Below are 13172 nucleotides of genomic sequence, written 5' to 3'. Positions count from 1 at the left end.
TTATTAATTGTGGTAAATCTTATTTGGGAGTAAGAGTGCATCTTTAAATGTATATTGATACATTAATGGTTAAGTGGATACTTAATGGGCAAACCCTGAATTCAAACAATTAAACAGAAACCTTGTTTATTGGCACAATGGAGGGGCGCATTGATTTAATCATTGTTTATACAAATTGTTTTGACTTCCAGAATGAGGCGGCCTCCAGTCTTCTTCTTCATGTTGGGGCAATCACAGCTTGTGACAAAATCACTGCCACATTTAATACATAGAAGAGCGCGTGCTTCATCATGGACACTGCATCTAAAATGAAGACAGCATTGTAAACGAAACGATGTGTGATATCAGTCGTGTAATTTTGTTACGTCAACAGGTAATATAAGAGCATGCTATATTTGCACTATTTACGTTATACGTCCATGAATGATAAATCAAAAATATGTAATAAACGGATCGTTATTTATCTCACTCAATCCGATGAGCTACTTCGGTTAAAACTAAAGTGGCAAGACACGACTTCTATAATTTAAATGAAAGATTTTATAGAGACACAATGCTAGTAGCCAAGGGATACTGAGCCACGGACATAGAACGCACAAACAGACATGGCCAACACGATTTAAAACTAGATTATATGTGAAGAAGCTCAGGCATTCCTGAACAATTTCAATTCTCATATTAATTTAAAAAAATGATATCATCAATCGAAAATAAAGCAAATATAATTAAAACATTCTAGAATAAGGTGATTTTCGATTGGAGAACTCAAGTCAATTCTTCACAATGTTATCAGTAAAAATAAAATTAAATACTTTTATGACTTTCTCTCACATTTTATTGAAGTATGTTTTCAAAAACATATCAACATTTACAATTTACAATAACGAAAATGACTAACGCTTTCTGAATACAAGCTCTTGTATTATCAACATACATTCAATTGAACATGTTTTCAGTTGCATTCGAATATCTTTCAGGGTTTAAAAATAGTCATATACATGTATACTGTCTTAAATGCAAACACTTACTGGAAAACATGTTTTGATTGGACTCATGGCTGGAAGTAGATCGGGTGGCAATTGCAATTCCAAAAAGATCGGTTTGCTATAATCTAATACTTTTCGCGCTTCGTAAAAAAATAACGAACTTACACCTATTTTTTTGTCTGGTGCGAGATGAATTTTGCATTTTGCAATAACCACTTGGTATGTCTACTGGACTTGGCTGTTAATAAATTAGAAACCAGTTACGATACTTTCACGCTAGTACTTTACAAAGTGTCATAGTTTCAAGACATTTTTATAGTTGCCACTACCGGTTTTGATTTGACCATGTGAGCAAATCGTGAATAAAGTTGCAAAACGAGAATGTAACATAATATGCTTTAAAGAAGATATTTCAGAAAGTCAAACACTATGCCACGCAAAATTCCTCATAATCTCTGTTTTTGCAATAACCGGTACATGATAAATACAACTGCTCGTTTCGGTTAAATCCTAATTCCATGCATTTTAATTTGTTCTCTTTTGATCGTGTGTCTTATTTCTAACGATGCCATCATTTCGATAACATTAGAGGAAATCGTTTTTACATCCGAGACCTGCATATCATAAATAAAACATACTTGTGCATCGTAGTTCGCGCCAACAAAAGCACAAGAAAGTGGTATATTCTAGGCAGAGTCTAAGCATGCTTAACATTGATATCTAAAATAAATACTCGTACTTAACAAGTATGTTAGTCATTTGTTCATAAGCCTCCGCATATTAACCGATAACTTTACTTTGAATTTCATAAATGCTTTAAATATTTTGATTGACTTTGTACGATTTATATTAAATAATGTCCAGTCACTTGTAACGGTTTTGTCGTCAGGTCATAATTTGTCTTCTTGCCACATGCACGGTGTTTGTTTTCTTGTCAAATGCACGGTGTTTGTCTTCTAGTCACATGCACGGTATTTGTATTCAAGTCACATGTACGGTGTTTGTCTTCTAGACACATGAAAGGTGTTTGTATTCAAGTCACATGTACGGTGTTTGTATTCAAGTCACATGTACGGTGTTTGTATTCAAGTCACATGTACGGTGTTTGTATTCAAGTCACATGCACGGTGTTTGTTTTTAAGACACATGGACGGTGTTTGTCTTCTAGACACATGCAAGGTGTTTGTATTCAAGTCGTAAGTACGGTGTTTGTATTCAAGTCACAAGTACGGTGTTTGTATTCAAGTCACATGTACGGTGTTTGTCTTCTAGACACATGCACGGTGTTTGTATTCAAGTCATATGTACGGTGTTCGTATTCAAGTCACATGTACGGTGTTTGTTTTCAAGTCTCAAGTACGGTGTTTGTCTTCTATACACATGCATGGTGTTTGTATTCAAGTCACATACACGGTGTTTGTATTCAAGTCACATGTACGGTGTTTGTCTTCTAGACACATGCACGGCGCTTGTTTTCTAGCCTCATGGACGGTGCTACGCTTCTAGTCACATGCTCGGTGTTTGTCTTCTAGTCACATTCTCGGCGTTTGTATTCAAGTCACATGTACGGTGTTTGTATTCAAGTCACATGTACGGTGTTTGTCTTCTAGACACATGCACGGTGTTTGTCTTCTAGTCACATTCTCGGCGTTTGTATTCAAGTCACATGTACGGTGTTTGTATTCAAGTCACATGTACGGTGTTTGTCTTCTAGACACATGCACGGTGTTAGTCTTCTAGTCACATGCACGGTGTTTGTCTTCTAGCCTCATGAACGGTGTTTGTCTTCTAGTAACATGTACGGAATTGCCTTCTAGTCACATTTACGGTGTTTGACTTCTAGTCACATGTACGGTGTGTGTCTTCTAGTCACATGTACGGTGTTTGTCTTCTAGTAACATGTAAGGAATTGCCTTCTAGTCACATGTACGGTGTTTGACTTCTAGTCACATGTACGGTGTTTGTCTTCTAGTCACATGCACGGTGTTTGTCTTGAAGTCATATGCACGATGTTTGTCTTCTAGTCACATGCACGGTGTTTGTCTTCTAGTCTCATGCACGGTGTTTGTCTTCTAGTCACATGCTCGGGGTTTACCTTCTAGTCACATGCACGATGTTTGTCTTTTAGTCACATGCACGGGGTTTATCTTCTAGTCACATGCACGATGTTTGTATTTTAGTCACATGCACGGTGTTTGTCTTCTAGTCACATGCTCGGCGTTTGTCTTCTTGTAACATGCACGGTGTTACTCTTCTAGTCACATGCTTGGCGTTTGTCTTCAACTCACATGCACGACATTTGTCTTCTAGTCACATGCACGGTGTTTGTAATCAAGTCACATGACGGTGTTTGTATTCAAGTCACATGCACGACTTTTGTCTTCTAGTCATATGCACGATGTTTGTCTTTTAGTCACATGCACGGTGTTTGTCTTCTAGTCACATGCTCGGCGTTTGTCTTCTTGTAACATGCACGGTGTTTGTCTTCTAGTCACATGCTTGGCGTTTGTCTTCTAGTCACATGCACGACTTTTGTCTTCTAGTCACATTGCACGGTGTTTGTATTCAAGTCACATGCACGGAGTTTGTATTCAAGTATCATGTACGGTGTTTGTATTCCAGTCACATGAACGGTGTTTGTATTCAAACCTCATGGACGGTGTTTGTCTTCTAGTCACATGCTCGGTGTTTGTCTTCTAGACACATGTACGGTGCTTGTTTTCTAGTCACATGCACTGTGTTGTTTTCTAGCCTCATGGACGGTGTTACTCTTCTAGTCACATGTACGGTTTTTGTATTCAAGTCACATGCACGGTGTTTGTATTCAAGTCACATGCACGTTGTGTGTATTCAAGTCACATGTACGGTGTTTGTCTTCTAGACACATGCACGGTGTTTGTTTTCTAGCCTCATGGACGGTGTTACTCCTCTAGTCACATACTCGGTGTTTGTCTTCTAGACACATGCTCGGTGTTTGTTTTCTAGACACATGCACAGTGTTTGTCTTCTAGACACATTCTCGGTGTTTGTCTTCTAGACACATGCACGGTGTTTGTTTTCTAGCCTCATGGACGGTGTTACTCCTCTAGTCACATGCTCGGTGTTTGTCTTCTAGACACATGCACGGTGTTTGTCTTCTAGACACATGCACGGTGTTTGTTTTCTAGACACATGCTCGGTGTTTGTCTTCTAGACACATGCACGGTGTTTGTCTTCTAGACACATGCTCGGTGTTTGTCTTCTAGACACATGCACGGTGTTTGTTTTCTAGCCTCATGGACGGTGTTACTCTTCTAGTCGCATGCACGGTGTTTGTTTTCTAGCCTCATGGACGGTGTTACTCTTCTAGTCGCATGCACGGTGTTTGTCTTCTAGACACATGCACGGTGTTTGTCTTCTAGCCTCATGAACGGTGTTTGTCTTCTAGTAACATGTACGGAATTGCCTTCTAGTCACATGTACGGTGTTTGACTTCTAGTCACATGTACGGTGTGTGTCTTCTAGTCACATGCTCGGTGTTTGTCTTCTAGTAACATGTAAGGAATTGCCTTCTAGTCACATGTACGGTGTTTGACTTCTAGTCACATGTACGGTGTTTGTCTTCTAGTCACATGCACGGTGTTTGTCTTGAAGTCATATGCACGATGTTTGTCTTCTAGTCACATGCACGGTGTTTGTCTTCTAGTCTCATGCACGGTGTTTGTCTTCTAGTCACATGCTCGGGGTTTACCTTCTAGTCACATGCACGATGTTTGTCTTTTAGTCACATGCACGGGGTTTATCTTCTAGTCACATGCACGATGTTTGTATTTTAGTCACATGCACGGTGTTTGTCTTGTAGTCACATGCTCGGCGTTTGTCTTCTTGTAACATGCACGGTGTTACTCTTCTAGTCACATGCTTGGCGTTTGTCTTCAACTCACATGCACGACATTTGTCTTCTAGTCACATGCACGGTGTTTGTAATCAAGTCACATGACGGTGTTTGTATTCAAGTCACATGCACGACTTTTGTCTTCTAGTCATATGCACGATGTTTGTCTTTTAGTCACATGCACGGTGTTTGTCTTCTAGTCACATGCTCGGCGTTTGTCTTCTTGTAACATGCACGGTGTTTGTCTTCTAGTCACATGCTTGGCGTTTGTCTTCTTGTCACATGCACGATTTTTGTCTTCTAGACACATGCACGGTGTTTGTTTTCTAGACACATGCTCAGTGTTTGTCTTCTAGACACATGCACGGTGTTTGTCTTCTAGACACATGCTCGGTGTTTGTCTACTAGACACATGCACGGTGTTTGTTTTCTAGCCTCATGGACGGTGTTACTCTTCTAGTCGCATGCACGGTGTTTGTCTTCTAGACACATGCACGGTGTTTGTTTTCTAGACACATGCACGGTGTTTGTCTTCTAGACACATGCACGGTGTTTGTCTTCTAGACACATGCTCGGTGTTTGTCTTCTAGACACATGCACGGTGTTTGTCTTCTAGACACATGCTCGGTGTTTGTCTTCTAGACATTTGCACGGTGTTTGTTTTCTAGCCTCATGGACGGTGCTACTCCTCTAGTCACATGCTCGGTGTTTGTCTTCTAGACACATGCTCGGTGTTTGTCTTCTAGACACATGCACGGTGTTTGTCTTCTAGACACATGCTCGGTTTTTTGTCTTCTAGACACATGCACGGTGTTTGTTTTCTAACCTCATGGACGGTGTTACTCTTCTAGTCACATGTACGGTGTTTGTCTTCTAGACACATTCTCGGTGTTTGTCTTCAAGACACATGCACGGTGTTTGTTTTCTAGACACATGCACGGTGTTTGTCTTCTAGACACATGCACGGTGTTTGTCTTCTAGACACATGCACGGTGTTTGTTTTCTAGCCTCATGGACGGTGCTACTCCTCTAGTCACATGCTCGGTGTTTGTCTTCTAGACACATGCACGGTGTTTGTCTTCTAGACACATGCCCGGTGTTTGTCTTCTAGACACATGCACGGTGTTTGTTTTCTAGCCTCATGGACGGTGTTACTCCTCTAGTCACATACTCGGTGTTTGTCTTCTAGACACATGCACGGTGTTTGTCTTCTAGACACATGCTCGGTGTTTGTCTTCTAGACACATGCACGGTGTTTGTTTTCTAGCCTCATGGGCGGTGTTACTCCTCTAGACACATGCACGGTGTTTGTCTTCTAGACACATTCTCGGTGTTTGTCTTCAAGACACATGCACGGTGTTTGTTTTCTAGCCTCATGGACGGTGTTACTCCTCTAGTCACATGCTCGGTGTTTGTCTTCTAGACACATGCACGGTGTTTGTTTTCAAGCCTCATGGACGGTGTTACTCTTCTAGTCACATGCTCGGTATTTGTCTTTCTAGACACATGCCCTTAAGACACATGTACGGCGTTTGTCTTCTTGTCACATGCACGGTTTTTGTATTCAAGTCACATGTACGATGTTTGTATTCAAGTCACATGCACGGTTTTTGTCTTCTAGTCATATGTACGGTGTTTGTCTTCTAGTCACATGTACGGTGTTTGTTTTCTAGTCACATGCTCGGTGTTTGTCTTCTAGACACATGCACGGTTTTTGTCTTCTAGTCACATGCTCGGCGTTTTTATTCAAGTCACATGTACAGTGTTTGTCTTCCAGTCCCTTGCACGGTGTTTATATTTTAGTCACATGCACGGTGTTTGTTTTCTAGTCAACTGCACGGTTTTTATCTTCAAGTAACATGTACGGTGTTTGTCTTCCGGTCACATGCACGGTGCTAATGTTCTAGTCACATGCACTGTGTTTGTTTTCTTGTCAATTGCACCGTGTTTATCTTCAAGTCACATGCACGGCGTATAAGTATCTTCCATGGCCGAGAGTGTAAGATAGGTTCATTCCTACCCGAGCGTAGGGTGTTTTGCGGAAACGAGGTTTACCGAGTTTCCGCAAAACACCCTGCGCGAGTGTCGGGATGAACCTATATTATTCGAGCGGCTATGGAAGATGCTTTTTCTCCCACCTCAATTAAACAAAATTGTGTAAAAATGTTTTTTTTGCTGGAACTCTTTTTTTTGTTTCGTGGAAATAATTGCGTATGGATATGCGATAGCACGTGGTTGTCATGGATATACGCGCAGTGATCCAGTTAATGTTAATAGTCAAATCGGTCTTTTCAAATAGTTCTAAGGAAAATGGAGCATTATTTCTTGTATGGTGCCTGAAAACTGTTTTATGGTGACAATTGAAGCGAGAAATAATTAATTACCGTTCCAAATATTACCATAAGACAAGATTTCCTTGATGCTACTGGCGACAGTCTTCAACAAGGGAGGTAATTACAATGTGGTAAAAGGAGTTCCATACGGGCATTTTATCTTCGCTCGTGGGCAAGATAAGAATATCTAGCATGGTTAAATTATTGGATCTTCTTATCTGAGGTGGGAGAATTTCTTTTCTAGTCACATGCACGGTGTTTGTTTTCTAGTCAATTGCACGGTGTTTATCTTCAAGTCACATGTACGGTGTTTGTCTTCCGGTCACATGCACGGTGCTAATGTTCTAGTCACATGCACTGTGTTTGTTTTCTAGTCACATGCACGGTGTTTTTTTCTAGCCACATGTACGGTGTTTGTCTTCTAGTCACATGCACGGTGTTTGTTTTCTAGTCACATGGACGATGTTTGTCTTGAAGTCATATGCACTATGTTTGTCTTCAAGTCACATGCTCGGCGATTGTCTTCTAGCCTCATGGACGGCTTTTGTTTTATAGCCTCATGAACGGCGTTTGTCTTTCAGTTTTATGGACGGTGTTTGTCTTCTAGACACATGCACGTAGTTTGTCTTCTAGTCGCATGCTCGGTGTTTTTCTTCTAGTCACCTGCTCGGTGTTTCACTTCTAGTCACATGCTCGGTGTTTTTCATATAGTCACACCGACGGCGTGTGTATTCTAGTCACAAGCTCGGAATTTGTCTTCTAGCCTCTTGGACGGCGTTTGTCTTTCAGCCTCATGGACGGCGTTTGTCTTCCAGCCCCATGGACGGCGTTTGTCTTCTAGTCACATGCTCGGTGTTTGTCTTCTTGACACATGTTCGGATTCTGTCTTCTAGACACATGGACGGCCTTTGTCTTCGAGTAAAATGGACAGTGTTTGTCTTCTAGCCTCATGGACGGCGTTTGTCTTCTAGTCGCATGGACGGTGTTTGTCTTCAAGTAAAATTGACGGTGTTTGTCTTCTAGTAAAATGGACGCTGTTTGACTTCTAGCCTCATGGACGGCGTTTGTTATCTAGTCACATGGATGGCGTTTGTCTTTTAGCCTCATGGACGGTGTTTGTCTTCTAGCCTCATGGACGGTATTTGTCTTCTAGTCACATGGACGGTGTTTGTCTTCTAGTCACATGGATGGCGTTTATCTTCTAGCCTCATGGACGGCGTTTGTCTTCTAGTCACATGGACGGTGTTTGTCTTCTAGCCTCATGGAAGTCGTTTGTCTTCTAGCCTCATGGACGGTGATACTCTTTTAGTCGCATGAACGGCGTTTGTCTTCTATTGACATGGACGGTGTTCCTCTTCTAGTCACATGTTCGGTGTTTTTCTTCTAGTCACATGGACGGTATATAGGCGGCGATTGTCTTCTAGCCTCATGAACGGTTTTTGTCGTCTAGCCTCATGGACGGTGTTTGTCTTCTAGTCACATGTTCGGTGTTTCTCTTCTAGTTACATGGACGGCGTTTGTATTTTAGTCACAAGCTCGGTATTTGTCTTCTAGCCTCATGGACGGCGTTTGTCTTCCAGCCTCATGGACGGTGTTTGTCTTCTAGCCTCATGGACGGTGTTTGTCTTCTAGATACATGTTCGGTGTTTCTCTTATAGCGTCATGGACTGTGTTTGTCTTCTTGTCACATGGACGGCGTTTGTCTTCTAGCCTCATGTACGGCGTTTGCATTTTAGCCTTATGGACGGTGTTTGTCTTCTAGCATCATGGACGGTGTTTTTCTTCTAGCCTCATGGTCGGTGTTTGCCTTCTAGCCTCATGGACGGGGTTTGTCTTCTAGCCTCATGGGCGGCGTTTGTCTTTTAGCCGCATGGACGGTGTTTGTCTTCTAGTCACATGGACGGTGTTTGTCTTCTAGTCAAATGGACGGTGTTTGTCTTCTTGCCTCATGGACTGTGTTTGTCTTCTAGTCACATGGACGGTGTTTGTCTTCTTGTCACATGGACGGTGTTTGTCTTCTTGTCACATGGACGGTGTTTGTCTTCTTGTCACATGGACGGTGTTTGTCTTCTTGCCTCATGGACTGTGTTTGTCCTCTAGTCACATGGACGGTGTTTCTCTTTTAGTCACATGCACGGTGCTTCTCGTCTAGTCACATTGACAGTGTTTGTCTTCTAGTCACATGGACGGTGTTTGTCTTCTTGTCACATGGAGGGTGTTTGTCTTCTAGTCACATGGACGGTGTTTCTCTTTTAGTCACATGCACGGTGTTTCTCGTCTAGTCACATTGACAGTGTTTGTCTTCTAGTCACATGGACGGTGTTTGTCTTCTAAACACATGTTCTGTGTTTCTCTTCTTCGAACAACGTCACAAGAAACAATATAGACGCCTAACGAGACGAATAACGGCACAAGAAACAAAATAGACACCTTACGAGACGAACAACTGCACCAGAAGCGAAAGAGACACTTAAGGATACGAATAACGGAAGAAAAAGCAAAATAGACACTTAACGAGACGAACAACGTCACAAGAAACGAAATAGACACCTTACGAGACGAACAACGTCACAAGAAGCAAAATAGACACCTAACGAGACGAACAACGCCACAAGAAGCCAAATAGACACCTAACTAGACGAAAAACGTCACAGGAAACAAAATAGACACCTAACGAGACTAAAAACGGCACAAAAAGCAAAAATAGACACCTAACGACACGAACAACGGCACAAGAAGCAAAATTAACACCTAACGAGACGAACAACGGCACCAGAAACAAAAATAGGCACTTAACGAGACGAACAACGGAACAAGAAACAAAATAGACACTTAAGGATATGAATAACGGAAGAAGAAGCAAAATAGACACTTAACGAGACGAAAAACGTCACAAGAAACGAAATAAACACCTTACGAGACGAACAACGTCACAAGAAGCAAAATAGACACTTAACGAGACGAACAATGTCACAAGAAACAAAATAGACAGATTACGAGACGAACAACGGCAAGGAAACAAAAATAGACACTTAACGAGACGAACAACGGCACCAGAAACAAAATAGACACTTAAAGAGACGAACACTAAACGAGACGAACAACGGCACAAGAAACAAAGTAGACACTAATCGAGACTAAAAACGTCACAAGAAACAAAATAGACACTTAACGAGACGAACAACGTCACAAGATACAAAATAGACACTTAACGAGACGAAAAACGTCACAAGAAACAAAATAGACACTTAATGAGACGAACACTAAACGAGACGAACAACGCCACAATGAACAAAATAGACACTAAACGAGACATAAAAAACAAGAAACAAAGTAGACACTTAACGAGACGAACAACGGCACCAGAAACAAAATAGACACTTAAAGAGACGAACACTAAACGAGACGAACAACGCCACAATGAACAAAATAGACACTTATCGAGACTAAAAACGTCACAAGAAACAAAATAGACACTTAAAGAGACAAACAACGTCACAAGATACAAAATAGACACTTAACGAGACGAAAAACGTCACAAGAAACAAAATAGACACTTAACGAGACGAACAACGACACAAGAAACAAAATTGACACTTAATGAGACGAACACTAAACGAGACGAACAACGCCACAATGAACAAAATCGACACTAAACGAGACAAAAAAAAAGAAACAAAATAGACACTTAACGAGACGAACAACGGCACAAGAAACAAAGTAGACACTTAACGAGACGAACAACGTCACAAGAAACAAAATCGACACTTAACGAGACGATATCTAAACGAGACGAACAACGCCACAAGAAACAAAATCGACACTTTACGAGACGATATCTAAACGAGACGAACAACGCCACAATGAACAAAATAGACACTTAAGGATACGAATAACGGAAGAAGAAGCAAAATAGACACTTAACGAGACGAACAACGTCACAAGAAACGAAATAGACACCTAACGAGACGAACAACGTCACAAGAAGCAAAATAGACACCTAACGAGACGAACAACGTCACAAGACTCAAAATAGACACCTAACGAGACGAACGACGTCACACAAAACAAAATAGACAGTTAACGAGACGAACAACGTCACAACAAATAAAATAGACACTTAAGGAGACGAACAACGCCACAAGAAACAAAATAGGCACCAAACGAGACGAACAACATGACAAGAAACGAAAATAAAGACTTCACAGGACGAAAAACAATGAACAAAATAGACACTTAACGAAACAAAGCACGCAACAAAAAATAAATCGACACGTTACGATAAACACAACGCCATTTGAAAAATATAAACATTTAACAGAAACACACAAACCCCAGAAAACAAATAGACACTTACGAGACGAAAAACGCAACAAAAAACAAAATTTACACAAAACTAAACGAAAAACGCCACAATAAAAATATGGACGCTTTACCTGACGAACAACACCACAAGACACCAAATTGATACCTAACGATATACACAACGCTATAGAAAACAAATGCCACTTAACGAGACAAACAACGCCAAAATAAACCAAATAGAAACCCACCGAGACAAACAAGGCCACACAAATCATTTAAATAAGCACATCAGTCCACCAGAAGCAAAAGAGACACTTAACAACACAAACAATGCCGCGAGAAAGAAAACGCTAAACGAGACACACAACGCCAATGCCACGAGAATCAAAATAAACGCTAAACGAGACACACAACGCCAATGCTACGAGAATCAAAATAAACGCTAAACGAGACACACAACACCACGAGAAACAAAATATACACTTTACGAGATACGCAATGCCACGCGAAACAAAATAGACACACAACGCCACGAATACGAAATATACACTTTACGAGACACACAACACCACAAGAAACGAAATATAAACTTTACGAGACACTCAACACCACGAGAAACAAAATATACACTTTTAAATATGTCGAGACACACAACACCACGAGAAACAAAATATACATTTTTTAAATATGTCGAGACACACAACACCAAGAGAAACAAAATATACATTTTTAAATATGTCGAGACACACAACACCACGAGAAACAAAATATACATTTTTAAATATGTCGAGACACACAAAACCACGAGAAACAAAACATACATTTTTAAATATGTCGAGACACACAACACCACGAGACACAAAATATACATTTTTAAATATGTCGAGACACACAATGCCACGAGAAACAAAATATACATTTTTAAATATGTCGGGACACACAACGCCACAAGAAAAAAATATACATTTTTAAAATATGTCGAGACATACAACGCCACGAGAAACGAAATAGACACTTTACGAGACACACAACGCCACGAGAAACGAAATATACATTTTTAAATATGTCGGGACACACAACGCCACAAGAAAAAAATATACATTTTTAAAATATGTCGAGACATACAACGCCACGAGAAACGAAATAGACACTTTACGAGACACACAACGCCACGAGAAACGAAATATACATTTTTAAATATGTCGAGACACACAACACCACGTGAAACAAAATAGACACTTTACGAGACACACAAAGCCACGAGAAACGTAGTATACATTTTTACATATGTCGAGACACACAACGCCCTGAGAAACAAAATATACCTTTTTAAATATATCGAGACACACAACGCCACGAGAAAAAAATATACATTTTGAAGTATATCGAGACACACAATGCCACGAGAAACGAAATAGACACTCAAGCAGACACACAACGCCACAAGAAACAAACAAAAAATCAATTAATTAAACAACCCCACAAAAAAGAATGGACACTTCACGGGATACGCAACGCCATGAGAAACTAAATAGACCTTTTACGAGATACGCAATGCAAAAAAGGCAAAAATGCCATGCTAATATAAGTATATCCAAATCATAATCAAAATGATCATAAGTTCCCCTAACGTATTAAAGAACTATTATTCACTATCAATATTTTCAGCATATA

Source organism: Mya arenaria, chromosome 2, assembly GCF_026914265.1.
Source record: "Mya arenaria isolate MELC-2E11 chromosome 2, ASM2691426v1".
Taxonomy (NCBI): Eukaryota; Metazoa; Mollusca; class Bivalvia; order Myida; family Myidae; genus Mya; species Mya arenaria.
This window is presented reverse-complemented; position numbering follows the sequence as displayed.